Raw genomic sequence first — 8,167 nt, forward strand, 5'->3', positions numbered from 1 at the left:
CAGTTGAGATTATGTATAAAAATATTAATGAAATACCTATTACTCACTCGTACACAAAGCACCATAACTAAAAATTCTAATAATCTCACATTTTTAGTTTACTTCAAGTACATTTTATTAATTTTCTCGAAATGTATCTATCGAAATGAACTTAATCGATGAACAATGATAATACGTTTGAAAAAATAATTATTTTAAAGTGGCGCGAGTCACAGTTTTGATAAGGTAAAAATGGACCAAATCGTGTAATTGTAATGGTTTTCTTATGGTCGAGGGAAAAAATACATGACGAAAAGCAGGAACTCGATGGTATACCAAATTAGTTATTTGTTTCCTGTGAAAAAAAAAAACATCGACGAGAGAAGACGAAAAGGGTACCGCAATCGCGACCTGCCTGACCGACCCCGCGGAATTTAGATAGGTACCTATAACCAATATAACATAATATTATATTATGGTATACCGTGGTAGACGATGCACAATTATCGTTATTTTTATTCTGGTCACCGTTCGCTTTTTTTCTATCTTAACATCATTGTGGCACGAAAGACGTACGCGCAATATGTGGTAAATAAAAAACACACACACGAGTATTTTAGGTTCGTTATTTTTTATCATCAATATTATGCAGAACAGTCTAGTCTAATATTATACAATACTATGTACGCCGTCGTCGTCGTCGTCGCTGTCGTCCGGACCGCTGTGCAGCACAGTACGTGTATGACGTATGATATTAACATTATTATGTATTTGTACGTATATATATTTATATATAATATACTGTACCTGAATTTTTGTTGTCCGTCCGTGACCGCGCGACCGTTATGTAACACGCGCATTACACAGTACACACACATTCGGTATAAGCCTATATGTATGTATAATAATAATAATAAAATATAACTCGATATATATTATGGACAGCAGGATACGTGTGTTTATTTGTCGGACGTGTCACGCGTGTGCGTCTTCTATCGCACGATCATCGTCTACTACCTACACATAATAATATATAATATAAAATAATAATAATAAAATAACAACATGACCAATGCCGTAAGTATAACATTATTATGTGTATTATATATTATATTGTGTGTGTGTGTGTGTGTGTGTGATGTCGTGTGTGCGAGACGTGCGATTACTGTAGTATAATGTGTATACAGTAATACAGCTAATATAATACGGTCAGCGTCTATGCGATGATGCAGGACAGGTAACATCTGCTCAATTTGCGTTCGGCCGCCGTCTGAGTGTCTGACTACGACGAGGACCGTGTTAACACTAATGAAATATCCACAATAATACAACGTCATATCGTATAATTTGTATTATTATCAATCACCAAGTGCCTCGCCCCTATTTATTAGTATTCAATAATAAATGTATTTAAATTTTCATTTTCGGAATGTTTAATTATAAACATAAACACTACAAATCGGGTTTTGGTTCTGTAACTATTATACAGATCAGTATAAATCACGATAAACATTTTTATCAGTAATTATTATTTAATATTTTTTGTTTAATTTATCCGGTAACTACGGTTAAAATTTATTATCAAATCGTTATATATAAGTACGTATATAACACACACACATATATTTTACAGAGCCATAAACACTTTACACAATGAATAAGTTACAGGGTTTTTTTAATTCTAGTAAATTGCAGTAAAAAAAGGAGGCTATCGAATGATAAACAAAAAATACTCCTTACAAGAAGTTATAAGAATTTAAAATATGGTGTATCGTATATATTTCAAAAAATTCGAAATCAGGTATTCAATTATTACATTATTCGAGAAAAAAGGGGTGAGCATCTCTGTTGCGTCATTTTGTTCATACAAAATAATTATAATCGCGTATGATGGCAACTAAACGGCGAATTTATTACTTAAAACAGTTAAAACCCCATTGTCAATGCCACGCGCTACACTTCAACATTACATTATATAACAGCAGTTATTAAATTGTATTACAAAGCATATAATATAGGTGATATGGACGACGTGGTGTATATTATATAGGTACTCGCCATACTATTAATAATTATTGTGTCATCACATCAAAGACACAGACTTGATATTAAAATACTAATATGTGCAATCCGTAAATGTGTGCAATGTATGTATAAAACTATAAAGCGATCAAGGTTAGCTGTTTATTTGTTTATCTCAAACTAGCACGTCCGGTATGTTACACTATTACACTTAGGTAATGAGCGAACGAGCGAGCTGAGAAGAAAAAATCCAGTTACGGTACCATCGTCATTTCTCGGTGTTGTAAGAATTACTCCAAACTCGGACAATCGTGTCATCTTATCCTGTACCTATTGTTTAACGTTTTATTTAGGTGATATAATCAATTACGTGTTCATCGTATGCAGAAAGTATTGCATTATAATGAATGATATTATATCCTTCATCCTTCAACTAAACAAGGATCGAAATTGTTATGACTTATAAAGTTTTAAGTGTTAACGGTTTCTGTTTGGGTTTTTGAAATTTTTCATATAATAGGTAATAATATTTGTATAATTAATATTTAGAAATGCCATCGGAAAATTATTAGTAAATCAAACATAATAATATTATCTTCGTATAAAAATACATTTCTTATTTTAACTATATTTACAAATATTAAAATATTATAAAAAATAATTTATAAAATTCGAAGAAACCTATATTAGTTTTAATCGGCTTCGTGGACGGTTTTTGAAATTCTTCAGTTTTAATTTGGGAAATCAAGGGCTTGACATTTTAATACGAAATTCTTCATAAATTGTTCATATTATGACATTTAAAAAATATAAAAATACAGTGAAATTCTCGTCATGACGAATCTCAAGAAGAACAGAAAAAAATTTTGAAAACCGAAATATCGAGTTTTATTAAAATTCTTAAAAAAAATTGAAAAAATTAGAAAGATAATTTGGATGCTTGAAATGCATAATTTGAATACTTAAGGTAATTAATACTACATACATATCAATAAACTAGAATAATTAATAAATTAATTTTTTTTTTTTTAAATCTGTCATTAAAATTTGTTTAATATTACTTTGGTTTTTGTGAGAATGTAAAAATTAATTTCACTCTACTAATTATAAATTACTATAAATATTGACTACAAACGCGTGAAATCACAATCACTATACTGAATGCACTGCTTAGTTTAATGTAGTTAATGTATGCTTAAAGTAGTTAATTCGTTAAGTGTATGGTAGTTTTTAGGGTATTTAAATGTAATTCAAGATAACGAAAAATCAAGATAGTTGAATGTATTAATTTTAATATTATGTGTAATTTTTTTAGCTGAATTCTATGCTATTTCTATAATACTATTAATTCATTATCAGATTCCAAAAACCACTGAAAAATGTTTTTTTTTTTAATATATTGATGGATATATATGGATGAGGTTTATTATGTATACACGATGAGTAGTAAAAAAATGCTTCAATTTTCAACTTTGAGACTGATTTGGGATAAAAATAGGGTCATACACTTTACTAATCTTCATACGTTAAAATGTTAACTTTTTTTTATACAACGATAAAATAATATACTATTTTAAAAAAAATGTTGTATTAATTATTAGTTATCACTTATTAGTAATAAATTATTTATATTGTGCGAAAGAAATAATTTCAAAAACGTTGATACTTTTCGAAAAAATGAATGGTTACCTTTAAATGAATCACTTTTATAATATGTACAACAGTGTACCTGTATATTATATTAAACAATAATAGAACTACCGTGGTAAATTCCACTTGGAAAATGTGAGAAAATATGTAAATTATTTTTGAAGGTAGAAATGAATAAATATTCTTTGTGTTTTGATTAGTTTAAATATTTTGCCAAAACTTTTTTTAATTATGATTCTGTTACACAGAGAAAATATTTTCTCATTCCCGAGAAAATATGTGCGTAGCGCGTTCCATTCAGCGTCCGATTTCTATACTTTGTCTGCCTCCCGTCAACCTAGTATTTGCTTTGATGAAACATTTATAAAAGAGTTAAAATGAAGTATGCGTAAAATAGTGATATTATTGAGACACGTATCCAATAGTATGGCGGTTTTACAATGGGAAGTTATTTTTATTTATCTAATTTTCTTTTTTTTCAAATAAAGTCAGAAGACTTAATATGATATATTGTCGAGTTATTATAGATTTACACATAGATGATATTATCACATGCATTTTTTTGATTTTTTTAATTTTTTTTTTTTATGTTACAAGAGTTATAGGCTATAAATACATTAGCTCGAAATTATTAATTACAATTAATTATATATTAACATTTTCTAGTAGAAATTATATACAAAATAAAAATAATACGGTCTTAAAATAAATTATTAAACTATATTAATGACCGCCGAGCCACAGGCTGTAACCGAAGACACTAACTGAAAATCAAAAATAATGTTGCGTTGAGAAGCCGGTATACGGTTACCTATTATCTATATCTTAAACCGTGAGTAGGATATTATACAAACATATTTTGTAAAATAATATTACATAATTTAGTAAATATCATATGGATACAGATTTCAATATATCTATATATTATTATGTATAATTCACTAATAATTGGAGGTAATATTTAATTGGTATCCGCATGGTCACAGACTATTGTCTTAATAATCCGTGTCTATGACTAAATTAATATTTAAATATTTTAGTTAGAACAGTTGGATCAAATATTTGAAGTTCTAAGGACCGTAAAAATAAAATCTGTTTCGACGAAAGCAATCAATAGCGTTAAGAGATCAGAACGTAAGCGGCATCCTGCCAATTTAGTACAGTTATACGAAAAACGACATTGGCAGCAAAAGTTTAGTCTATTACGAAATATTATATAGGTACAAATGTACAGTGTTGGTAAATAACATATTTCTAAGAAAACATTTTATATGTTAATATAACGTTTAATTTATCTAAATAAATACCGTACACGTTTTCATAATACATATAATCAAAATTTCAACAAAAATCTGGAATTGACAATTGCATATAATAGCTCTTACGACTAATCTTTAGATGTTTTCAACTATTAAACATCACAGAAATAATATTAATAATAGATTATATTATAATCAGAATACTAATTGAAACCGATGATTTTCTGTTTTTGTCTGACATACACGCAACGCGGAAATTTAGAAACGTTTTACTTCTTATACGTTCCTATTGTTCATCTACACTCTACTGCAGTATTGTAATAATAATTGAATAACGATAAAATTAGAGTTGGTATAATTTAATTTAATATGAACTTGACACTGATAAAATTACCATTGTAAATAATTAACATAACGAAAATTTGCTATAGACTACCTACTTCAAAGAAAACAACATATACAGATGAAAGAGCATAACGTAATATCAATAGATTCGTTGTTTAAAGTATAAAGTGAACCAATATGTACGCAGTCACTTATTAATAGGTATCCTATCTCTTCGCAGAAATTTAATTACACGTTAAAACCATCCCGTGTTACTACATATTATACAGATTATATTTAAAATTTAAACGCATTACTATCCGTACAAATCATGAGCTATGTAGTTATACTTTGTACTTACTGATTATATTTTTTATGTTATACACAAGCAATGCATTCTAATGTATATAATATATAGACATACAGACATACGAGTAATAAAAAAAAATCAAGTCTCAGACTCGTGATAATATATACTAAACACTAAACAAATATCGAATTTAATTTTTAAGTTATTAAATACATTTAAGAAAATAATAGATGATGATCATCTATACAAGTACCTTATGTTCTTGTATTGAGTCATTTTTGTCTTTCCTAACTACGTAAACCAAAATATGTGCTACCTTTTTGTTTTGCAAGTTGTGCTTCTTTGTCCAACAATGCTATCACAATGTATGTTTTATATTATGAATTATCATAAGAGTTATAAGTAGGGCTCGGGACTTATAGCACTTAAAATCTTTAAAATAAGCACTTAAAAACATCATTATAAGCACTCAAATATGCATTTAAAAAACATAAATTTGAGCAAAAATATTTAATCAAAAAAAAAAAACTTTGTTTCCACACGATAAAATATTAGGTACCTACTAGACATAATTTGTAACTGTGCTAAAAATAATATAATTAAAGACTACAAAAAATATTGAAACAAAATGATTAGGAAAAGTTTCTAAAAAATCAAAAAAAATCTTTATATTATAAAAAATCAAACTTCACTTTCGAGACATTTTGCCTTATTGTTTATAGATTTTCCGAGGGATTTTCTGAAAACAAACTATAAAAAACAAAAATAATCAGAAAAACTGGAAATAAGAATATTTTTAAAAAATCGTTGAAAAAAGTAAAAAAAGCACTTTCAAATATCATAATTGAACGTGTTTTAACATGACATATACACTTCCATAGCACTCGCTGCTACATTTAAGTCAATCCATAAAAATAAGCAAACGCTTTAAGTTCCGAATCCTGTTTATAAGTATTGATAATATTATATATTTTGTTGTTATATATATTATAGGTAATATAAACAACTTTGTACAAAAATAGATATACTATTTTCAATCGATAACTTTGATAATATTTTTAACTATTTTTATACCTCAAAGTTCCACAAAAGTTATCCAACTTTCCGTATGAGATTAACAGATATATGAATAGATATTTTATTGGAATCCGTATAAAAAATTTTTTTAACTAAATATTGTATACCCATTTTATTCGAAGTAATATAGATTAAAATTTGTAATTAAATGTGTTTTTTTTTTGAAAAAAGAAAAATGCCAACGGCACGTAGTGTTCCCAAGCACTAACTACGCCCGACGTTGCTTAACTTCAGTGATCGGACGAGAACTGGTGTATTCAACGTGGTATGGTCGTTGGCGATTGATTCAAATTATCAGATCACACCTAATGTCCCTAATATAAATAATATGTATAATAAAGTTTAAAATAAAAAAACTAACCTAACTTTACTGAAAACACTCCGAAAAAAGGATAGCGTGATTAAACGACTAAAGGTACAAACGCTCCAGACTCATCCATTAATAGTTTAACTTGTGTAGTATAATATAGAAATTATTCATGTTGTTACTTGTTTTTGTGCTTTTTGGAAAATAATATTATCTAATACCAAAACATAATAATAATAATTTATAATTATTAATACAATCAATTTACATATTTTTATTTTATTTCAATAAATTGTATAACTTAAAAACTCTATATTACCTATATGTAATATGACATAAATAGGTAAATTTTAAATTTACATACACATCATTAATGTGTAGATATATAATATTATTGTATTAATATATAAATAATTGAATTTAAAAGTCTGTTTAAGCAAGGTCATGTAAGGCATGTCAATACAAACTATACCGATGTCTTATGTACGTTTTTGTAAAATATAATATTATTGAAACCACGGTTAAAGATATACGTTTTTCTTAAACCATGGTTGAAACTAGCTAGACATTTAACAGCCGATATGGCATATCATCAGTCACACCATAGAATTAACTAATGCCGATGGGTGTCAGGCTTAGAAATTATCACGGTCGTCAGTTACAGATATATCAATTATAAACGTGGAAAATATATATAAAACGAATGACGAAAAACCGAAGAAATCAACAAGTCGCTGTACAATGTATAGCAGAAAATCTTAAAAAATGCAAAACGAACAATTTTTTTTTTTGAAATTTCAAGTATCTACTTGAGGCTGGAAATTTAAACAAAAAATGAAGATAATCTGCCTATAATGAACAGTCTAAAAAACATTTTCATCGAAGAAAACAAGACCATCATTCTGTTTTTTTTTATAAATATAGTAAATAAATTAAAAAAATTGTTAGATTTAAACGAAATAACGATTAGGTAACGTTAGAGTTATTTTTTATACTTATTTATAATAATATATTATATATTTATACACTTATATATTTTTTTATTATATGATAACATCGTGGTAGGTGTCCACGATTGATGCGACGATAAGTATATATAGGCTTGTTGTTTATAGCATTGCGCGATGTTAGCATGATTAATTTGGCTAAACACGTTGATTGAAAACGTTTTAGTAGTATAAAGTTTGATTGCGGAGAGATAGCATTAATTGTGTACAGCACTGCAGGTGCAGAGTATCC

General features: G+C 27.5%; 1 pseudogene; it reads right to left on the reverse strand.

Moving 5' to 3' along the window:
* Nucleotides 1–6,797: 6,797 nt before the first annotated feature.
* LOC132928097 (5S ribosomal RNA) lies at nt 6,798–6,900 on the reverse strand (annotated as a pseudogene).
* Between the last annotated feature and the right edge of the window lie 1,267 nt (nt 6,901–8,167).

The sequence above is a fragment of the Rhopalosiphum padi genome, chromosome 3 (genome assembly GCF_020882245.1).
Source record: "Rhopalosiphum padi isolate XX-2018 chromosome 3, ASM2088224v1, whole genome shotgun sequence".
Classification (NCBI taxonomy): Eukaryota; Metazoa; Arthropoda; class Insecta; order Hemiptera; family Aphididae; genus Rhopalosiphum; species Rhopalosiphum padi.